Source organism: Anneissia japonica, unplaced genomic scaffold, assembly GCF_011630105.1.
Source record: "Anneissia japonica isolate Jap-2015-1 unplaced genomic scaffold, ASM1163010v1 scaffold118993_len13261_cov99, whole genome shotgun sequence".
Taxonomy (NCBI): Eukaryota; Metazoa; Echinodermata; class Crinoidea; order Comatulida; family Comatulidae; genus Anneissia; species Anneissia japonica.
In genome coordinates, this window is record NW_022731572.1 from 1 (window position 1) to 8,028 (window position 8,028).

The 8,028-nt window shown below is 37.8% G+C and overlaps 1 protein-coding gene across 1 annotated transcript in view; it reads left to right on the top strand.

Moving 5' to 3' along the window:
- The first annotated feature begins 2,181 nt into the window (after positions 1–2,181).
- Positions 2,182–8,028, top strand: part of LOC117115391 — an 11,074-nt gene continuing 5,227 nt past the window's right edge. The window contains exon 1 of the mRNA XM_033259159.1: positions 2,182–2,266. The gene's annotated coding sequence lies outside the window, so the exon portion shown is untranslated. The remainder of the gene's footprint in view (positions 2,267–8,028) is intronic.

The window sequence follows — 8,028 nt, forward strand, 5'->3', positions numbered from 1 at the left end:
CGGTAATAGACTTATTTTACTGTAATAAGAATTGAAAATTTACCAGACCGTTTACAAAAAGTGAAACCTTTGAATTCTGAAGAGCTTAAAGTCATTAAAAGACACTTCAGAAGTCGGGAAAAACTCATTTCGCGCCATCTGGAAATCAATATTTTTCACAGGGGAGGACCCCGACCCCCGTTGCGTTTGAGGTCCATCGATTCATAAAAAAAAGATACGTATGCAACGACTCAATTTGTTTTTGTGTACTGTATATAAACACAAAATAGGCCTACTAGTATTTACTTAACTGTAGTAAGAATGGAAACGTTTACCTGACCGTTTTCAAGGGCGGGTGTTGGGGGTTGGGGACCTCAACTTTGAAGAAATTAAAAATCATTAAAAGGCACCTCAGATGTCGGGAAAGCTCATTTCCCGCCATCTATCAACATTTTTCTTGACCCCATTCTCTCCGGGGTTTATCGATTCATGAAAAAAAAAAAAAGAATACCTAGGCCTATGCAAAATATAAAATTATTTTATGTACGTATACCCTCATAAATATACATATTTACTGTAATAAGAATGAGAAAGTCTACCTGACCGTTTTAAAGAGGGGAAACCTTGAATTTTGAAATACTTAATAGTTAAAAGACATCTCAGAAGTCGGGTAAGCTCACTTCTGGTCATCTAGTAATAACAAATTTGCCGGGGAAGAACCCCGGACCACGTTTTTGGCATTGTTGTAAAAAAATGTGACAATTCTCTAATTGTCAACCCAGATCCGCCCCATGAGGGCTATGATACAACAAAACAATAAAAACACTTTGAATTCAAAAACAGGCAGGTTTATTCAAGAGAAAGCTTGTTGCCCACAGCATTGTTGTTATTTATAGTATTTTGCCTTTTAACATTGAAAAATTAGGGATGCGTTTTCTAAAATTGGTGACGTCGACGGCCAGTGGCCGATCTGGGGAAGCAGGCACGAGGGCATGTCATTCTGTTAAAAACACTTTCCGGGAATCTGTTTTTTAAAAATATGTTCACCTTAGCCCCAACAACGGTGAGCCTAAGGTAAATGGGACCCATTTTAGGGGTATATTGAAATCGTCTGGGAATTTCTACAATGCCATTGTTTTTCACTAGCCCACTTAGTACTTGAATCGATTTTTTTGCTCGGAAAATTCTAGTTAAGTGTGAGTCTAGTGACAGTTAATCAAAGATACTGATGCCGATGGATAAAATAATTTGTTCTGGAAAGAGACAAATTATTTTGTGCTATAAATTTATGGGTCATAGCCTAGACTTAATGATACATTTCCGTAGTATTTTGGTATATTTCTGTACGTCCATAATTTAGGAAAATTTCAGTAGCAACTACGGACGTTTTATAGAACCTGGTAAGTCTTTTAATATATTACATGTATGAACGTATGTTGCCGCTGAAAGCTAGCTTTACAAGGTAGTCAACTCAAATTACACTGTGGTCACTTGTAAAATCCACAGTTTCATTTGGAAAATCCAGTGTCAGTTGAACATCCACAATGAGTGGATAGTTGACCAGTGTCATTTGAGTTAATCACAGTGTCATTTATAGACCTTTAAGGATTTGCGCCATAACTTCACTCTCGCAAAAACAGCATTAGATCTTTGATCCTCACCCAAATGTCATTTATCGACCTGTTACCTACGTTTTTTATCTGAGGTTATCGAGAAGGTTGTTTTTTCAACTTTAGTAAAGTTTTTAAGAGACAATAGTTGATTTTGTCCTTATCAGTCAGTAAAAGCACCCAGCACGGATCTGCTGTACTGAATGTGAATAATGATATACTGCAGGTTCTTGACAAAGTAAATTACACCTTATCAGTGTACCTTGAGCTTGATCTGTCCGCCGGATTCGATAAGATATAAATCATAGCATGGAAGAATTAGTTTAGACAATTTTTCCATGATCATATCATAACTTGGGCCCATTTTTTTTTCTCATTTACATACGTCCTCTAGACGATAAAGATTTTTCGAAAGCACGACGGAATCTTGACACGTCATAATTTGCATACTTAGCTCTGTCCACTTTTTTTACGTTCGATTCAGTACATTAGTTTGATTGCTTTTATTAACTTACTCATGAAAACGTTATTTTTCTGAGTGGGCGGAGTCAAAATGAAGTGTGAATTTTGGTGAAATGAAAACGACGGCGAATCCGACCAGTCAGCCAACAGCAATAAGTATGAGTTTATTATATTACATCATGAAAATACATACGCCGTGAATTTGTACAATAAAAGTAGGTATTTAACTTTAACGATATTCTGTGAGGGTTTTCCATTTAGTAGTTGGTGCCAGTGGTATTGGATTAAAAGTGACTAATAAAATATAATTCGATATTCGATTTTTTGTTCATTTTTACAGCGACCATCTTGAATTTCAAAATGGCGGCCATTCTAGGTTTTTGAAACATGTTTCATTGCATTCATTTGCCTCAATATCATATACTTACATATAAGAATAAAGTAAAGCTATGTAAAAGTAAAGCCAATATCTGAATTTTGGCGGCGATTTAAAAAAAATGGCCGCCAGAAAAATATGTTCCTCCCTTTTTATGGAGGTCCCCCTGTTCAATTTTTTATATTTATATCTTAATTCACAAGAAAAACCGTGATCCCTGAAAATGGTCAGGGGGCTCTCATTTTCACTATATCCTCCACCCCCCCCCTTCCCCATATTTATGAAAAAATTAAAAATGTATTAATTGATAAAAGCTTATTTTTTCAAAATGATGACGATTACGATTAAAAAAAATAAAAACAAAAATTTACATTTTCGGGGTGGGTGGTGGATTTATCAAGCTTATTTATAAAAAAAATAAATAAATCAGCTTAAATTTGTCTTAAATCTAAAAATCCCAGGCCAGGTATTTTAAGATAAAGAAATTTGTTATTGTATGGTTCAGTTTGGTTTTTATCCTTTTGCAAGCTTTTATATAGTTTCGTTTAATACTACTATTGTAATACTATTACTAGTATAGTACAGTAAGTACTATAAGTATTATAATACGAGTAGTAATAATAATAATGATGACGCTGGTGATGATGACTACTACTGTTGTTGTTGTTGTTTTGTTGCTATTATTTATTATTATTATTATTGATGCTAGTTGTCCTGTTGCAAAGAGCTCCATCTGTCTGTCTGTGTGTTGGTCGGGCTGTCTGTCTGTGATATGTTTGTCTTTCCGGGAGCACACCTCAACAATTAATGGACCGTTTAACCTCAAACATTGACAATATTACATTATCTAGGTCCTCCTCGATTTTGGTGCTCATCAGAAGCAAGATGTAGAATTTAGAACGTTATATATTTTTATATAATTTTTTTTCGTAAACTGAGCTAACTCGAGCGGATCGTTCGACTGAGTCATTTGGCTAGGCCAGGCTGACTCGAGCGAATCGACCGCGGATCGACTCGAGCGCATCGACCTTGTTTAATTTCTGGCCAGTGGACTTGAAGCACTGCGTGTAAGTCCGACCATGGTCCGAATGATGGGCTTGCTACTTGAGGCATATGTTAGGCCTCGTTTGACAAATGGATTGGAGAAATAAGATGCAAATTTTATACTGTTTTTTAACTGCTGTCCAAATTGGAAAAAAGGAAAATGTGATAAATAATGAAATATGAAAAAAATATATATATACAACATGCACAAATAACAAGATAATCTGAGATTAAAAACCCTCACCGCGTCATTTTGTATCCGCTGGTTGTTGTTGTATTACGGGGTATAATATTACTGGCTATAGATATCAGGTGAAATGTAGCCGAGCGGTAAAGATACACGTTTTTGTGTAAAGATAATCGAACACTATGTTGAATCAGATCTCCCCAAATAGCAACGGGTACTGCAAATGCCTTTTCGATGTTAAAAATATCATAGTAATGATATGCCCTACCTGTCGTGTGTTTGTTCCGAAGATGTCTATACCGTACTCAGTACGTCCCCAAATACTTCAAATTCGCAAATGATACGGTTGGGAATCAAACCCACGACCTACAGATAACTAGCATGGCGCCATAACCACTAGACGACCAAGCTTCCACTAAGTTCCTACTGTTGAATCCGATTCCAAAGTAGAAGCGGGTAATGCAATTGTCATTTCTATGCGAGTTTGCGTCAGGAAAATATCGTGACAGTAATGCGTTGCCCTACCTGGTGTGTGTTCGTTCCGAATACTCAGTAGGCCTACGTCCCCAAATACTCTGCGAAAAAAATCCAACCCACGACTTCCAGATAGATTAGACTTAAGGTGTTTTTGTTCAAACTTTTTTTTTTTTATTATTTTTTTTTTCATTTGTAAACTGCATAAATCAGGGCGGCATCAACACACATCACGTGCAGCCATACAAAACACCTAACCTCACTCGAGACCCCTGGACACCACCTGCGGGCAGAAATCCTTATATTGACTCCTTCGTAAATGCAGCAAAGAACCACCTCAACACGTTCATTTACGAACACATTACAAGGACAACATATCTATTGCCGAGCGAAATGCAATAAAACAACTCAAAACGAATCAAGAAATTATAATTAAACAAGCAGACAAAGGCGGTGCCACCAGTGGCGTATCTAGCAGTATTAAAATGGGGGGGGGGCGCGACCAAAATATGAGGGGCGTAGAATTTATTTTCGGTGGCCACGCCCACCGAGAAATATTGCTTCTTAGATTCCCGAATACACGTTAACCGTGACAGATATGTTAAAGTATATCTCTTGAACGCAGTATTTAAGAAGTGAGATGATACCATAATAAACAAAACGAAACTTTTATTGTCGATTACGATTTCTTGCCTTAATTAAAATTACCGGATTGTTTTAACAATAGATAGTTTTACTTTAAATAGGCTTACATCAACAATTCTGAAGGACGAATAAACACATAATATGGTTATACATAATATATAATTGAACAATTAACACAATGTCTGTTCTATAGATCTTGTTGAAAGCTCTTAAAATAACTGAATATTCTCCACGTTAGTTTTAACGTCCAGTAGATGTCAAGTCGGCCTCCTTGTCTCCTTTCGTATGTGTGTTTTAATATTTATTTTATTACATTTTTCATGTCTTGTTTAATTTCTTTTTGTACAATTTGACCATGATGTCACTGTATTTTGATGAACGTCAATAAAGGGAAGTTGAGAAAGCATTAACCCATTTTCTTGAGCATAAGCCTAGCCTAATTTTTTTTGCTTCGAAGTTTGCGAATGGGGGAGCGACTGGGTGGGGGGGGGGCGTGCTCCCCCTCCCTTGGATACGCCACTGGGTGCCACTACCATACTGAACGCATTGGATTACATTGCAGAAGCCAACTGCCAGCTCTCCAACGACGAGTTTTACCAACAACTAGATAAAACCATACAGAACGTTTTCAAAAAGAACTTGTTGATATGTGTATTAACTTATTTGATCATACTAAGGACATTGCTTTAGGTTTAATTCCTAGTAATCCTCGATCAGGTATATTTTATACTATTCCTAAATTACATAAACTACCGTACCTAAACTACTTCCGATAAGTCTAGATTGTTTGACTTAGTCAAAACCCACAACTTCACACCCCCTGGTAAACCTATCGTATCCTCTATTGGCACTCTAACCGAATCCCTATCCGGTTTTATTGACTCCCTTATTCAACCCACTGTACCCTCCATCCCCAGTTACGTAAAGGATACGACCTATTTCCTTAATTTACTCAGTTATATCCCTGCCCTCCCCGCTGATGCCATTTTAGTTACTATGGACGTGTCGTCATTGTACACTAACATCCCCCATTCTGACGGCCTCCAGTCTCTCAAAACCTTTCTTCCCAAACACGGATTTACCCCGGAACACATCAATGACATTATTACTATTACTAATTTTATCCTCACTCACAACTCACTTTTAACGAAGTTAAGGGCACCGCCATGGATACCAAAATGGCACCAAGTTACGCCAACTTTTTCATGTCTGTTCTTGAAACTTACACCCTTATTCTATTGTAGATACATCGATGATATTTTTATGATTTGGCAACATGGAGTTGAAAACTTTGAGCGCTTCAACAACTTTCACCCACACATTGAATTCACTACTAGAGCAGTCCCAATCTTCTCTCCCCTTTTTAGATGTTTTAGTTTCTCTTTCCAACCATCGCATCTCAACCTCCCTTTACACTAAACCTACTGACACCCATTCATTTCTCAATTTCGACAGTACCCATCCTCTACGCCTTAAATCATCTATTGCCTACAGTCAGTTTCTAAGCATAAAGAGGATTTGTTCTGAGCCAGATGACTACACTTTTCATTGCAATAAACTTCTTGATTACCTCCTTAATCATGGATACCCCTTTAGCCTAGTTAAATCACAGTTTACTAGAGCGATCCCTCCGTTCCCGACAGGATCTCCTCTCTCCGACCACTAAATCCGACTCCCAACGCATCCCACTGGCCAGGACTTCCATACTAACACTCACTCCTTATCCAAAAACATCCGTAATGACTACACCATACTTAAAGTCGACAAGTCCATCGAACACTCATTTGACAGCCCTCCTCTACTCGCCAATCGACAACCCCCGAATCTTAAATTTATTTTGACTTCGTCACGCATAACCAGACTGCCGCTATCACCTGGCAATATTCCCGATGCCTCATCTGCAAATGCCACCAAACTCCCCCATTCTAACCTCCCTATTCGCCCCCTCCATTAACATGCGATGCATCCAACGTAGTATAGGCCTATCTCATCACTTGCGACATTTGCGACAAAGGATCGTACATTGGTGAGAATGGCAACAAATTCAGACTCAGATTCAACAATCACAAACAATCCATCCGCAATCACAGTAAGGGTTTCCCTGTAGCTGACCACTTCAACTCCCCCGGCCATTCTATAAATAACATGCGCTGTACTCTCATTGCCAGTAATTTCCCATTCCTTAATGAAAGGCGCAGGAGATTTTGTCGGGAACATTTGGCCGCCTGCAAATACAACGCACATCGCGTTGCAGGCAATACTCAACTACTCATAATATCAAATACTTTACATTCAATGATCAAACACACAGTTAACTTCCGCTTCCTTTCATTTTTATTTACATAATGTAAATTAATACCATGCAATTACATAAATTCTGGAATCTACTAATCTGTACAGTAGGCCTAGTTTAATATTGTACATTATTCATTTATTTACATTTAGGCCTACTACATCAATATCATTCATTAAATCAATTTACAGTTCTTTTCTGGCATCTGTTAAACAGTAGTAGTACTAGTAGTCTAGTAGCTTCTTTGCTGCTAAGAAAAGAGCGGAATTTGGATGCAGTTCAATCATGGCAAATAAGTCTGTAAACTACACTGACTGAAAGGCAAATGGAGGGGTTAATGCTGTATAGTCAATGATAAAATGTTGAAACAGGTTGTCAGGACCAATAACTTTGATAATAGAGTGTGACTGAAAATTTGTACCTATATATCTGTAACACATTATAAAAACTACGGTAAGATTCATCTTTTGTTCTTTTAAAATCTAAATATGTACGACAAGCACTTGCGGGGGTGGGGATCAGGGTCTTTCCCCCATGGGGGAAAAATTTAAAAAATAGGCCTATATTAGCCAAAACAGGTACCGTATCTTACAGTCGTGAGCCACATCCGGCCATCCAGAGGTCCCCAGTTAAAAAGAAATCACATTTGAGAAGGGGCACCTCCTCCCAAACCCCTTCTCAGACATACAAGGTCAAGCCCCACCCCTGTGTCGGGCAGTTTAGTCCCCTTTCCCCTCTTGAAAATGTATTTAACGCACGACTGACTCAAACATGGCTGGGTCCGGCATGTGTGATGTGGTACACTGAATATGAATACAAGAATGCACAAACCAAAAATAAATGTACTATGCAAAATAAAAAATAGTATCACATAAACAATGCGCCATCGTAAAATAAGAATGCTTGTATTATAAAAATAAGCATGTATTACCTTTAGTAATATAGTACAAAGTAGAGG